At 41.2% G+C, this 16,191-nt stretch overlaps 1 protein-coding gene across 1 annotated transcript in view; it reads left to right on the top strand.

The window, feature by feature from the left end:
• csmd2 (CUB and Sushi multiple domains 2) overlaps positions 1-16,191 on the top strand; it is a 539,567-nt gene that overhangs the window by 74,021 nt on the left and 449,355 nt on the right. The gene's annotated exons all lie outside the window — the stretch shown is intronic.

Genomic DNA, 16,191 nt, shown 5'->3' with positions numbered 1-16,191 from the left:
GCAGTATTGACAAAAATGAACACAGAAAGTGAATATTTTCTTTGCCAATTTAATGAAACATTAGGTAATAACAAGATACACTAAAAAAAAATGTCATGTTGATGAATAAACAGCAGAATAACGTGGAAGTTAATGCTTCTGCCTCACAGATCCAGAGAGCTGCATTTGGTCATGACCTGTGACCATGTGGGTTTCTGCTGGGTGCTTTAGTTTTCTCCCACATGCTCGTAGGTTCATTGGCCCTGAAAATGCCAAGTGGCAAAAGGATCAAAGAGAGTGAGGAGAGGTTTCTTTGCAGGGCAACAGAGAAGCAAAGAAACGAATGGGATTGATGGGGTTGCTCTTCTGGGAGAGACCAAAGACCCAGTATTCTCCTTGAGTGTTGGAATAAGCAAATAAAAATATTGGAAATACTCAGGCAGCATCTGTGGAGAGAGAAATAGACTTGATTTTTCATTTCAATGGACCTTTCTCCATTGTTGATGTAATTCTTTACAATGTTGAGAATAAAATTACATTTAGGCAAGATATGGAGATGGGATGTTTCCAAGGATGGGATGATATTATTTTGCCTTTTTCTGGTTTTTATTTAGCCCATGGTTTGCCCAACCTCAAGGTTATTGATGCTAAAGAACTTTTACTACTGATTATATTTTTATACTGTAAATATTCCGTGTGTGTGTGTGTGTGTGTGTGTGTGTGGGGGGGGGGGTGGGGGGGTGGGTGGGTGGGTGGGGAGAAACCGTTACTGCTTTTCAATTGATAAAATGTCCTAAAAGGACTCTAGGAAGATATTTCATGACAAAGTTATGATCTCACAAGTCAATATCACAAGAGTTAATAGCAAACCATTTAGGACCGAGATGAGGAGGAATTTCTTGACCCAGAGGGTGGTGAATCTGTGGAATTCATTGCCACAGAGGGCAGTAGAGGCAGGTTCAATAAATATATTTAAGAGGGAATTAGATCTATTTCTTCAGTATAAGGGTATTAAAGGTTACGGAGAGAAGGCAGGGACGGGGTACTGAATTTTAAGATCAGCCATGATCTCGTTGAATGGCGGAGCAGGCTCGAAGGGTTGAATGACCTACTCCTGCTCCTATCTTCTATGTTTCTATGTTTTTAAGGTAAATGGAAATGAAATACAACCCTAGGCCTTGTATTTCAATGCTTTCGGAGAGTGAGAAAGTAGAGAGTTTTGGAATAGTTTTGAACTGGTTTATTGACTGATGAATTTAAAGATAAGAAGTGTTTGTGTGTTCTTCATCCATTCTTTGGTGCCCCTGTGAATGGATTATTGTTTAACAGCCTCTGTTGAGCTATGAGCTGAAGTTTCTGGCTTTGGCCTAGGAGCCTGCCATTTCTTGTTTTTTGTTTTTATGATGCAGGAGGGATTGGGTTACATTATTTGATTCACTTCAAAAGGCAAAAAAAAACTGCAGACGTGGGAAATCTGAACAGAAGATGCTGGAAGTATTCAGAGGGCTGGTGAGCATCTCTAGCAAAAGAAAAGATTAATGTTTCATTTTGGTGACCTTTCATCAAAATTGTCAATGGGCCATTGACCTGCAATGTTATTACTATTCTCTCTCTCTCCACAGTTTCTGCCTGGCTTGATGAGTTTTTCCAGCATTATTTATTTTCAAACAAACTTCAAAGCCTTCCTAGTTTAGGTATCCAAGACAATGCCCCTGCCTCAGCCTGCAAGGGCACAGTAGATTAACTGGGCAAGTTCTAATTGAATGCTGTGTTCCATCTGTAGTCAAGCCAACTGCTGTGCTCACAGTGTTTACACTTGGAGAATAATTTATGATGCTTTGAAATGTAGTGAACACAGAATGATCTTATAAAATGCATTTCATACTTAAATTTATTCCCTTGGGGCCAGTAAAGAGGCAGGTAAAATTTCTCTTCAAACCTCAAAGCAGAATAATAAAAATCCAGGATACAAATCCTGCTTTCAAGTTTGAATAGATTCTGTCAAATGACAAGTTGATCGAATTACTATTTGCAGATTAAGGAAGCAAAAATATTTACATATTTGCTGACAGCCAGTTGCCTGGTTAGTAACCACTGATGTGAAAATGTACTCAGCCTGTTCTATTCATATTTCCCTCATCCCATCAGCATGGGGTATTGTTCTCCATTATACATATGGGTTTTTTTCTGTTCACTCTGTTTTATATAATCTAATTAAAAGATTAAAAATAAGACAAAACCATTCAATGGACTATAGTTCCCTTCCCTGTGTTGTGTATTTCCTCATTTGAGACAAGCATGGTGCTGGGCTGAGAACTGCAGCAAAATAGAACAGGAGGTCATTTCTAATGTTTATATTATTTAAACAGAGTCCTGATCGTCCATTGTTCACCCTTTGATGAAAATTTGGGGATAATTTGCTTGAAAGTTAGAACGTGGAACATTACTGCTCAGTATGGGCACTTTGGCCCACAATGTGGTGCTGACCTGTGTCAACCTATTCCACATCAATCTAACCCTTCCCTCCCTCATACCCCATAGCCTCCAATTTTTTCTGACATTCATGTGCCTATCTAAGTTTCTATTAAATGACCCTATTGTACCACTACCCTTGACAATGCATTCCAGGTAACCCATCACACAGTATACAGAAAATCTATCTCTGACATCTCCCCTAAACTTTCCTCCACTAACAAGCAGATGCCTCCAGTATTGGCTGTTGCCACCTAGAGAAAGAGGTGCTATCTCTGCCTGTCATAAGCGTACCTACTTATTGTGCTGCGCTGTTAGCCAGAATCAGACACACACAAGGTAAAGACTGTACAACAGGCTTTAATCCACAAAGAGTTCCACAGAGCCAGGATGGCTGTATCTGCAGTAACTCTGAGTGAGACTTCGGGAGGCCGGCGCAGGCTTATATCCCAAAGGGTGATTGACACCCAACTGGGTGAGGCTTGATCCATTCAGGACGACTGATGGACAGCTGGCCAGGTGTTGTTCTGTCCCCTTACACTCCTGCAGGTACAGGTGTTGCCCCCTGCAGTAGGCCGGTAGTGCACTCCTGCAGGTACAGGTGTTGCCCCCTGCAGTAGGCCGGTAGTGTACCACTACACCTATTAAGTCACCTTTCATCCTCTGTCACTCCAAAGGAAATAGCCCTGGTTCACTCAACATTTTCTCATAATACATTAGATTTTCTTATTCTCTTCCTGTGTACTGTTTCCAAAATTAAGGTCTGTGTGGATGAGATACGCGGCTATCACTATTCCCCACAATGGTTGACACTTAATCCATTAATCAGCACGGTCATTACAGCTGTTAGCATAATGTTGTTGCAGTGCCAGTCTACTGGGTTCATGTCCGACACTGTAAGGAGTTTGTATGTCCTCCCCATGTCTACATGGGTTTCCTTCCATCCTTCAAAATTTACAGGAGGTTGATTGGTGCATTTGTAGGGGAGGGGGGTTGCAAGGGCTCATGAGCTGGAAGGGCCTGTTACCATGATGTACATCTAAATTTAAAGTGATTAAGGGATTTCTGAAGAAGAAATTGGTCAAAATTCGAGCATGACTGACACACATTTCAACTCATTTTCTGCAGCATGTCTCCCCCTGAGTTATATTCACCTTCTTTGTTTCCGACACTGATCTCCAATTATATTGGACTACTTCTGAAAATTAAAGCCAATGCCATGACCTGCAGGTTCATTCAAACATCCAATGTCCACTGGGGAATACGTTTCCTTTTGATATCTGCAGGACATTTATTTTAATGAATTTATCCGTCTTGTTATGCTCTTTGATATTTTATGTATTTGGTGAGATTCCCTTTAAGTGTCTTCTGCTCAGCCTCAGAAGATAACACTTTATTTTTACGCCACAATTTATAGTTGGAATCCTACTTGGTTGCTTTCTCTGCAGTTCATCAGTGTCCATTCCCTATTCTGCTCACCAACAGTGCGTGTGTGGCTGAGTGCGCATTGGAGGGGAAGCTGTTTCATCTGTCTTCCTGTTTAAAGTTCAGATTTTTTTTTATTTGTGTCCTTCGGTTAGTTTAGAGGGGGGTTTAATGTAGATGGATGTGATGGCCAGTGTGGACTTGATGGGCCGAAAGCCTAAATCCGTGCTGCCTGACTCCTTGCGCATAATGGTACGTGCACGCACATACACGGCTAATGAAGAGAATCGCAGAACTATAAAACTGGATGAGCAGCAAAATTATCATCCGCACATCACCAATGGAAATCATCTGTTTCAGTGAGTTTTCATATCCATATACCTGGATTTGCTCTTTGCATATAAACTAGGTGATCAGTGTTTTTTCGTGCATACGTGCAGCACAGTAAAAGACCCTTTTGGCCCACAAACCTGTGGTGCCCAAATACCCCAGTTTATCTACAACCCCCCCCCCCTCGTATGTTTTGAAGGGTAGGAGGAAACAGTAGCACCCTGAGGAAACCCACACAGATATGGGGAGAATGTACAAACTCCTTTCCGATAGTTCCAGATTTGAAGTCAGGTTGCTGGTCGTATGATAGCAAAGTATTTACTGATATGCTCACCGTGCCACCCATATTGATAATGCCTTTATAACCATATAATAATTACAGTACGGAAACAGGCCATATTGGCCCTTCTAGTCCACACCGATTTACATGAAACTCCAACTAGTTCCACCTACCTACTCCCTGCCCATAACCCTCCAACCCCCTCACATCCATGTACTCATCTAACCACTTCTTAAATGACAGAACTACCCTGTCGCAACTACCTCTTCCGCAAGGTCATTGGGGAACATTGAAGGAACAAGACCTAAACTAAATTTACTAAGTGATTAAGTTAAATTTGTTAAAATTGCTTTAGCAGTGGCAAGGAAATGAAATGCATTGCAGCGACCTGGAAATTGGATGGGGGAAAACTATTCTCCAAGCAGTATGGAAAAAAAAATCAACATTTCATAAAAAACATACACTTTTATGACAATTCTACTTGTGAAAATTCCTGACTTTGGTCTGTTTTGTAACCTCCCCCCCCCACCCCATCCATCCATCAGATTGACTCAAAAATTAAGCAATAAAACCAATTGAGATACGACTAAAAGGGCCTTCAATGGTTAGCAATGAAAGGCAAAAATGAATGTGGAAGGAAGAATATGAAAAGAAAATTACAAGAGCTTTGATTGTTAAACCAGTTTATACATTTGGAAAATAGGATCATGAATTGAACAAAGAGTTGAACAGGAAAGTCTGAAGATGCTGGGGTCGAGTTCAATACACAAATGTGCTAGAGAAACCCATGGAATCTATAGCAAGTAAAAGAAAAGGTTTTGGCCTGGGTCCATTTTCATTATCTTTTTGCCTCCTATTGATGGTGCGTTGCCTGGTGAGTTTCTCCAGCACATTTGTGTACTGCTCAGGAATAGCAAAATCATTCTCTTCACAAATTCATCTTGGCTGTGGCTTATGGTTATTTGAAATTTACCAACCTACACTGTTCCAGCTTGAAAGAATCTGGTAATTATCAAAATTGTTATTGGGTGAAACATTTGCCATCCCTTTGGGTTTGGTCTCAACTCGACGAGTCAGAGGAAATTAAATTTCACAATACCTGCATTCTTTTTTATTAAATACCTTTCTCTACATTCTGGTAGTTAAGCAGCGAAACATATAATGCTAATTATCATTTATTCTGGAGATTTCATGTCATCCTATAATTTGTTCATTGTTACCTTCCTTCTTCTAAATATCTTGCACATTATTAAATGCTTGGTATACACTATCCCTCAACACCTGAATTACTTTCAGTAAGAAATAGATTATTTTGAGAATGTAATATTATTTTAAATTAATTTAAATTCTCGTCAGTAGTCGGAGTTCATAATCTTGGATCCCATTTGCACTGTTTTGATGCACTTGAAGGATATTCTATCCCTTCGTGTTGATGGGGAAGTAATTATCAGGATATTTTAAATTATACTTAAATGATGTCCCTGTCTTTGCTGACAGTATAACCTTGAATCTGATCCTTCATGTATTGTTTGATTATTTTTACCCAGAGAGAAACAAGGCAATGGGTGAGATTTAAATCAAAAATATTTATTACCAATAACTCTTGGAGAGTTGGTATTTGATGCATTATGAAGCTATTTCCATATTTCATCACAGCCGCCTTCAGGAAACTATCAATGTCTCTATTGCAAGAACTGGAGGTCATTAAATCCAAATATCAGTACTAATCTAAGCGTCAGTTCTCATTGTTGTGTTGGACAGTTCAGCTTTCTGAGCTCAACACCTCTCCCAAGACTGTCTTCTTCAATTATATCTTTACTGAAACTTTGTAAGCGAAGATAAAAGCACATTTCAAATTTTCTAATGCAGTAAAAATACAATTACCATGAAAAAAAAACAAGATGTTCATAACGATTCTCTAATCTTGAAACAGACACGTGGGGTGACATTGTTCTTCTACACAAAATGTCGATTTAGAGGTGTCATTCTCTCCGGTTCCTGTATTGGAGAGTGGGATTTCCTGTGAAATGAAAATAATAGGTCACACATATTACGTCAAGTATGTTGTAAACACTCTCAACTGGTAGCAGATAACTTTATTTGTAGCATTTCTGGTTATTGGGTGGTAGGAATCGACATAGAAAATAAAATTTGGTAAACATGAAAATCTGCAGATGCTGGGGTCCAGTGCAGTGCACAAAAGTACTGGAGAAACTGAGCAGATCACACAGCATCCATAGGAAGTTAAAGTTGGTGGAGGTTTCAGTCTGAGGCCTTCTTCAAGAATGAAGGATATCAAGCAGATGCCTGAATAAAAATAGAAGTGGGGGCAAGGAATGGGGTAAGGTAAGGAGGAGGGGATGAGCACATGCTAACATGAAAAGGAAATAGTGGATGCAGATGGGAAAGTAGATGCTGAGCAGCGATGGGGCAGAGGGCTGAGAAAAACAGCTCTCTGTCTGAAGAAGGATGGGAGAGGGATAAGGAGCTGGAGCAAGGGGAAAGAAAAAGACCAGGAAGAGGGGGTTTCATGGAAATTGGAGGTTAATATTCATGCCATCTGGTTGAAGACTGCCAAGACAGAATATAAGGCGTTGTTCCTACAATTTGTGGGTAGCCTAACTTGGCAGCACATGAGGCTATTGTCAGACATGTCAGTGGAATTGAACAGGTATTTAACTCCTAATTCCTCCCACTACTCCTCTCCCTTCCCCCACCTCTTCATTCAACTATCTGCTTGATTTGCACTCCTGAAGAAGGACTCAGGCCTGAAGCATCAATGACCTTTACTTTCTGTGGGTGCTGTGTGAACTACTCAGTTTTGAAATTTTGAGATCCAGAAAGAGATGGTCTGGAACTTTTTAATTCTTCTGAGTTGAGGGGGGACAGCTTCTGCGCCAGAGATGTGACCACCACAACTTGACCCTGGTAGATCGTTCCCACCCCAATAGTATCCAAAACAGTATACTTTATTGCTATGGGGAAACAGCCACAGGGGTGCTCTGCAATATCTGCCTCTTCCTCTTCCCTCTCCTAACAAACACCCAGCTACCTATCTCCTGCCATTTCGGGGCCACTGTCTCACGGAAGCTCCTCTCATTACCTATCATTACCTCTGTCTCCCAAATAATCCAGAGTTCATCCATCTCCAGTTCTCTAACTCAGTCTTAAAGGAGCTGAAACTGGATGCATCTCTTGCAGGTATAGTCATCAGGGACAATTGTGCTGCCCCAGATTTCCCACATGCTGTCCTTGGAGTATTTCACTGTCCTAACTGCCATCTCCATTAACTTTTCCTAATTTAAATTTAAATATCTTACCTGATCTTACCTTGCAGGAGGCCTTAGCCTCTTCTCAGCAAAGCCTCATGAGCCAAAGCCTCAAAGACTTACTCTAACCCTGAGCCACTCACACAGTGGCTCCTCCACTTGAGCTACCTCTCTTTTTATTTGTCACTGCCGCTTATCTTTATTACTCATCCTACCAATCACCTTTCTGTTTAACCCTTAACGCCCTCTGTTCCCTTTTAAATGCACTCACCACAAGATGGTTCCAGGCACTCACAGCTCTCCCAAATCTCTCACTCCTCCTCTTCCAGCAAAGATCCCACAAGTTCTATGACAAGAGTCCCTACTCTTCTCCCTTTTTAAATGTATTCACCTTGTTTAAGGGGAACATGAGGGGGCAGGGATGCCACTCAAAGGGTGGTGAGAGTGTAATGAATGTGGTTTGGTATTGACATTTAAGAGAAGTTTGAATAGGTACATTGATGTGAGGAGAATGAAAAACAGTTGTCTGGATACTGGTGAATGGGAGCAGATTAAATAAATGGTTCAGTATTGAGTAGATGGGACAAAGGGCATAGAATACAACAGCACAATTCAGGCCCTTTGGCCCTTGATGTAGTGCCGACCCATGTACTCTTTTTAAAAAAAAGCTAAACCCTCTCTACTCCAGAACCCTCTATTTTTCTTCCATCCTTCTTAGAGTCTCTTAAATGCCCCTAATGTTTCAGCCTCCATCACCATCCTTGGCAAGGCATTCCAGGCACCCACAACTCTCTGTGTAAAAAAAAACTAACTCCTGCTAGTTCCCCGAAACATCCCTCCCTTTACTTTGTATGTATGTCCTCTGGTGTTTGCTGTTCCTGCCCTGGGAAAAAGGCACTAGCTGTCCACTCTGTCTATGCTTCTCAGAATCTTGTAGACTTCTGTTAAGTCTTCTATCATCCTTTCTACACTCCAGAGAGAAAAATCACAGCTCTGATAATCTTGCCTCATAAGACTTGTTTCCTAATCCAGGCAACATCCTGGTAAATCTCCTCTGCACCCTCTCCATAGCTTCCACTTCTTTCCTATAATGAGGTGACCAGAACTGAACACAATACTCCAAATGTGGTCTCAGCAGATATTTGTACAGTTTCAATGTGACCTCTTGTCTCCTGCTCAATCCCCTATTAAGCCTTCTTAACTACCCTATAAACCTGTGCAGTGACATCAAGGGATGTATGGATTTGGACCCCAAGGTCTCTCTGTTCATCTACACTCCTAAGTAACTGACCATTTACCCTGTACTCAGCTTTCTGATTTGTCCTTCCAAAATACATCCCCTCACACTTATCCCAATTGAACTCTGTCTGCCACTTTTCCACTCAATTCTGCATCTTGTCTATATCTTTTTGAAACCAATGACAACTTCAGCTCCATTTACAACTCCTCCAACATTTGTATCATCTACAGACTTACTGATCTATCCTTCCACCTCTTCATCTTCATCATTGATAAAGATCACAAAGAGTAGGGGTCCCAGAACAGATCCCTACGGCCCCTCCACTAGTCACTGACCTCCAGGCAGAATACTTTCCTTAAACTACTTCTCTCTGCTTCCTACATGCAATGCAATTTTTTATCCACACAGTCAAGGTTCCATGGATCCTATACCCAATGACTTTCTGAACAACGAATCTCATGTCAAATGCCTTACTAAAGTCCATATGGACCACATCTACCCTCATCAATTTCCTTTGTATCTCATCAAAAATCTCAATTAGGCTTGTGAGGCATGACCTTCCCTTCACAAAGCCATGCTGACTATCCTTGAGTAGACTGGACTTCTCCAAATGCTCATAGATCCTATCCTTAAGAATCCTCTCCAATAGTCTGCACACCACTCACGTACGACTCACCAGTCCATAATTCCCAGGATTCTCCCTATTTCTCTTTTTAAACAAGGGGACTACATTTGCCATTCACCAATCCTTCAGCACCTCCCCTATGGCCAAAATGGACTCAAAGATCATAGCCATTGCCATAGCTACCTCTTCCCTTACTTCCCATAGCAACCTGGGGTATATCTCATCTGGCTCCGGGGACATCAGTCTTAATGTTTTTAAGAAGATCCAAAACTTCCTTTTCCTTAATCTCAACATTGTCCAGCAGGCCTGTTCTATTCTGACCTCCCCGTGATCCAAGTCCTTTTCTCTTGTGAATAATGAGGCAAAGTAATGTGAGAGTCTTGGAGTGCCTACTGGGTGTTCTTAATCCAATCTGACCTGTCTTTATTCTGGTAAATAGGTATCAGCCTAAAGTAGGAGAAAGATTGCTGTGAATAAATTGCTCCATCATCTCAAGGTATGTAATGGGGCTGCAGTTGGCAAGCTCATTAAATGCTCTGTACTCTATTTCACAAATGATGAGCGCAATTTTTTTGTTTGATGACCTACAAGCCAAGTGTTGAATTCCAGTCAGTCCACTTGCTTAACTTCTCTCACCTTTTGTGGCCGAGTCCAGAAATAGAATTTTTAATTCTGCATAATTATGGCCCATTGCAGTTATGATGTTTTCATCTCCCCAATGAATTGCTGCTCAGCAAGTGAACATGTGCTCACACTTTGCACCTCTCAGCTTCAAGAACGTGAACTGCTGTCAGCCAACATTTAAAGCTTCTCATTAAAACTCTGAAAACTATTCAGTGCATTTCATTCAAGTGATTTAACTTCTGCTTTGGTTAATGAAATGGACGTGGGATTCTTTAAATTTATTTTGAATGTCATTTCTAAATTTGGAAACATTAGAGAGCTCAGGTTTAAAAATCAAGTTTGCAAATCTCAATATAACATTATGATGCTACAGAAAATGCTACAAATGATTTGCGCTGACATGAATTTACTCAATGAGGACATTTGCAAAGTAGGGTGATATTTTTTAACATTATTTGTTTGAACTTAATTGTGTGAGATCGTATTAAATACTGCCTTGTGAAGTTAGCACTGTGATTTCTGGACTTAATGTTTCAGAAAAATTGATTATTAATATGTCTTGGATATGATGGAAACTCAGAAATGGTTATGATTTAGAAATTACTGCCTCAAAGAGCAGCAATAGCAGGGGTTGATTATCAATTCTGAATGGAAATTGGGTCAACTGAAAGTATGGTGAAAAGAAAAAAAACATTGGACTGCTTTTATATCGGCAGAAAAATGGTATGAATGGTAAGGTCCTCTGAATCTGGTATTTCCTCTTGAAATTGTGTCATATTTACATAACACTGCCACTGAGAACTACCTGACACTTTTCAACCACATGCAAATAGATTGCATTAAATGAAGAGTAAAATCGTAAGGGTTATTGAGTTTCAAAGATGTGACCTATTTTGTTTTACTTCCTGGCCTGTTGTGATAAATCTACTGGAATCCAATCACACCATCGTGAAATGCTTGTAATTTAATCTAATAAGTAAATAAGTAAGGCAATTGCTGCCGTGTCGAGTGATGTACTTCAATTTATGTAGGTTTTTCCACTTTGTCATGCATAGGGAATATTGAATTTGTATCTCTAAGAAATGGGACAGGAAATGTCCTAACGCTTCCAGAGACTGTCAGAAGTTATGATAATCGTGCTTATTATTTATTGAAATATTTTATTCCTCTTTAGTTTTAACACTGTCTTTATCTCCATGTCACAATTGCTTTTTCTAAAATCTTGACACAGGGAAGTTGAAGCAATGTTGATGCATTTGCAAGTTGGGTTCTTAGAAGATTCAAGATTCTTTTTATTGTCATGTCATAATACAAGTAATTTAATAGAAAATAAAATTTCCTTTTGTCCACCGTAGGACAAACAAGTGTTGCAATTAGCATTGCCAGGTGCCCCTAACAGTAAAAGTCTGAGAAAGAAGTAAAAGGGAGTTTCTTCAGAGACATTGAGTCAATAGATTCTGCAGTCTCTGCAGATGCCCAGGCCCCTGTTTGATCCATTTGGAAATTTGTGCTCTAGATCTAAACCACTGATACAGATCAGGAAACTTTCAGCACCTAAGGTCCTTCTTGGACCACTTCTTGCCCTCAGCACGCTCTTGAATCCCACGGCATAGACTGCTTCCCATGATTCAATCTCCAGCCGTCCTCAGCCTGTGTTGGCCCTTCAACCACTAGTTCCCAACAGCCCACAGCCTATGTGAGTCCTACGACCGCAAGTCACCAACAGCCTGCAGCCCATGGGGGTCTTTCAGCTTCTGAACCCCTCTCTGGTGCGTTGCTGTGGTCAACCCCTGAGGAGCAGTTTCCTGTCCTCCTTCTCGACGTGGGATGTTCTCTCTGTTTCTGGTACCCCTCGCTGGTCTGCTGCTCTTCTGGAGTTTGCAGCCTTCCCGTGGTCCACGTAGCAGCGCAGGTGTCACCATGTTGAGCACAGACCCCTTGATTTCACAATTTTTAACAAAACAGGCCATTTAAAACCATATGGAGCCATCAGTATTAGTACCTAGCAGTAGGATCCTGTGGAGTAGCATTGTGTCTCTGTTTCCCACCCTCCAGGTCCATTCCAGTGGCGGCGCTGCCATTACTGCAGTTCCAGCAGCGCTGCATTTCTTTTTCAATCAGCTGAATTGAAGAGAATTTGAAGGCCGTAGCTCCCATGTTCTTGAATGTATTTGATCTTCTTTTCCTCACTATTTGGTTGGTTGACCAGCCTTGAGTAAATGGCTTCAATCATAACTTGTCAATTGATACCTCCTTCTGTTAAACTGGCACCAGAGAGGTAAGGGAGAATAATATAAAGACCTGAGATTTTATGGTGGCCAACTACTTTGTCAGAATCAGAATTTATTGTTATGACCATGTCTCAAAATGCAGTGTTTTGTACCGGCACCACCTACGGCTCCTAGAACGCTTCCACCAGCGTTGTCTCCGCTCCATCCTCAACATCCATTGGAGCGCTCACACCCCTAACGTCGAGGTACTCGAGATGGCAGAGGTCGACAGCATCGAGTCCACGCTGCTGAAGATCCAGCTGCGCTGGATGGGTCACGTCTCCAGAATGGAGGACCATCGCCTTCCCAAGATCGTATTATATGGCGAGCTCTCCACTGGCCACCGTGACAGAGGTGCACCAAAGAAAAGGTACAAGGACTGCCTAAAGAAATCTCTTGGTGCCTGCCACATTGACCACCGCCAGTGGGCTGATAACGCCTCAAACCGTGCATCTTGGCGCCTCACAGTTTGGCGGGCAGCAGCCTCCTTTGAAGAAGACCGCAGAGCCCACCTCACTGACAAAAGGCAAAGGAGGAAAAACCCAACACCCAACCCCAACCAACCAATTTTCCCTTGCAACCGCTGCAATCGTGTCTGCCTGTCCCGCATCGGACTGGTCAGCCACAAACGAGCCTGCAGCTGACGTGGACTTTTTACCCCCTCCATAAATCTTCGTCCGCGAAGCCAAGCCAAAGAAAAAAAACATTTACACATGTAAAACCACCTGACAGACTGAATAACAATAGCTCAAGAAAAAGTCAAAGGAAGGTAGTGTCTACGGTTCATTGTTAATTCAGGAATCTGATGGCAGAGGAGGAGAAGAAATTGTCTTTATGCCGTGAGTGTTCATCTTCAGGCTCCTCTATGTTTTTCACAATGGGAGCAGAGTGAAGAGGGCATGACCTGGGTGCAGGGTGACCTTGAGGATAGAGGTTGCTTTCTTAAGACAATTCTCCCTCTGAATCTTTCAGAAGTTTATGATATTTTCCTTGCAATACAACTGTAAGAATGTTGAGTTAGGCTTGTCTAAAGATAATTTAAAAACTATTTTCAATGTACTTATTTCTTGAATCTGTTAGAAATATAAATCCAGGTCTGCGTCTTGAGAACTGTGGCCTAGGAATTCATTGGTGCAGAGAATTGTGCGATAATGAGGTGTTTTGTTCATGTGCCCTCCACAAATGCATGCCCATGATTAAGATTCTAATTGTCGGCTAACTTTTGTCTGCTTAATAAGTGCATGAGAAGGAGGTGTGGGGGCTAGGGGAAGGCACTGGAGTGTGGTGACTTTTTGTGAGCTGCTCCTGTCCTTGCATTCATTACAATTGTTTTTTTTTCCTATACTTCTACTCAAACATGATCAGAATGACTGATAATGCTCTTCTAAATCTACTTTCTCTTTAGTGGACCTCCCATTAGTTTCAGGTGATTAACTGTACTTTTTAACACTGTTTCCTGTAATCTTTCCCTGTCCTTTGAACAGAATGTAAGAATATTATTCTTTCACTCTCTGTTGTCGAGATGAACTCACCTGGATAGCACACAAATGAAAGTTTTTCCTCTGTATCTTGGTCCAATCAACTTAATTCAAGAGAGGCCTCATGGTGAAGGGTTTGAGTTGGGGTCTAATTTGAGGTTTAGATGTCAGCTCAGGGTTCCAGTTTGAGATCAGAGTTAAGCCGGAGATGAGGTCAGACATGTGGTGGAATGGGATGAGGTCAATGGATAGGAGGGAGGTGGGAAAGTCGAGGGCGGCAGGAGTTAAGTCGGTGAACCTTCCAGGGTGGTGTTCATTGCTCCTGGATGGGACAGCAGAGTTATTAAAACTCTGAGTCAGCCCAATGGCTTACATTCCTCAAAACAATGCAAAGATTGTGCTACCAATCAACCGCAATCAGGCAGAGAGTCATGATTAATAGGCTTTAATCACCTTGAAGTGTCAGCACAGCTTGCATGTTGCTGGCCCAGTTCCAAGGGAGGTACTGAAGGAGGGCTTTGGGCATGACAGCCTTTATGGGAGGGAGGAGTCACAGGTTCAGGAGGTGGGCCAGCCCATACAATACATATATACATCTATACACATAGCGGTAGCACGACAAAGACATTCTCAGACTATTATCTGAAGAAATATCATGAGGTGAATTATAACATTTTGCATGCATTAAATCAGAAATCCTTCATGCAAGTTCAACTTACAACCTGGCATGCATGATCAAATTTAAGGTGTGGAACAATTTCACATAGAAATTACTGTGATCTTAAATTCACTTAGAAAAAACAGTATTCAAGCAGAGAGCCATTGGAAACAGCAATGCACATGTTGTTTGAGCTTTATTAAATGGTTAATTTTCATTACTTTCATGCAGAATTGTGCATGTGAATTGTGTTTTTGTCTAGCAGTGAAGATCAAATTTTTCTTTGAGTTGATCTAAATTGTTCAATCATTTCTCAGCTGCTACATTTGTGTGGGGCACAAAATGCAAGAGAATGTAATTATACGAATTGAAGGCTGACATGTTCAATTTGTGAAATGGTTTCTCCTAATGAGAATCATTGAAAAATTAGTGTAAGGATCTGTCATAGAACAGAACCACAATTGAACAAAAGCCATGGTAAAATATTGCAATTGCTGTAACCAAATTAGGTAATACATAACAAACACATAGATGTCAACACTCCTGAATCAGAATCACGGTACTGGAAAGGCAAAGCCACTTTATCTGAGAATGCAAGCAAATCTGCAGAGCTCCCAATTGTCTTCTGCTGTGCAATGTTCACACATTACGGGTCACAAGAGCTGACTGATTTAGTCCCTGTTGCCAGAGAATGTTCTGAACAATTATTTAAATAAGCATTATACCAAGCCTTATCACAGTGTGCGCTGTCAGACATCATGTCCTTCATTTTGATTTGCTTTTTCCACCAACTGAAAGATTATGTATTAAATATTCTTCCTACAATCATCGTTTCTCCATTCTTATTTTTCCATGAAATTCCTTCTTTGGAACGGAAGGAATTCTTGGAACATTATATCAAGGCCAGCTTTAACATTGCACTCGTTCTGTGCCTGGCAGTATGAATAATCAAGATTCTAACAAGAAATTAAGCTATTAGCCCAGTATTCCATCTGATTCAGTTTAGCCTGTTAATTCTGCTGCCTTACACTGCCCAATTTTGTATTCTTAAAAAAAGTAATGTACAAGGTGACTAAAAAATTTCATCTACACTGGGAATGATACATTAAACAAACTGTGCACAGTACACTTTATTCACTCGGCCCAAGGCTCTGTGTGCCATATGACAGGCCTTACACACTGTGGGCACAGCAGATTTTCCTAGTCTTGGAAGGCAGATAAGAAGCAGATTCCAGAGAGTGACTGAATGCACACAGTGGGGGTGGTCTCTGAAGAGAGCCGCAGCATCTCTGCCAGGGGCCTACTACATCTGGACCAAGTACTGGACTGTCACATCCTTGTTTATTTGTCAGAGGGTCACTTGCAAGTTCCATTATGGTAATCTGTGATGGATTCTTTTTGCATGAATAGACTGGGTCATCCACAGGACAACTGTTATGACCTACGTATGTGTGTGTGGCCAAACCATTACAGTTCAGGCATGTTTCTGAAAAGTTCATTTTTAAAGTTCAGTCTTAGAAATCTTTTATGTTGAACTTAGA

This window comes from Narcine bancroftii, chromosome 8 (assembly GCF_036971445.1).
Source record: "Narcine bancroftii isolate sNarBan1 chromosome 8, sNarBan1.hap1, whole genome shotgun sequence".
Classification (NCBI taxonomy): domain Eukaryota; kingdom Metazoa; phylum Chordata; class Chondrichthyes; order Torpediniformes; family Narcinidae; genus Narcine; species Narcine bancroftii.
The sequence above is the reverse complement of the archived record's forward strand: the minus strand, read 5'-3'. Positions and strand labels throughout refer to the sequence as shown.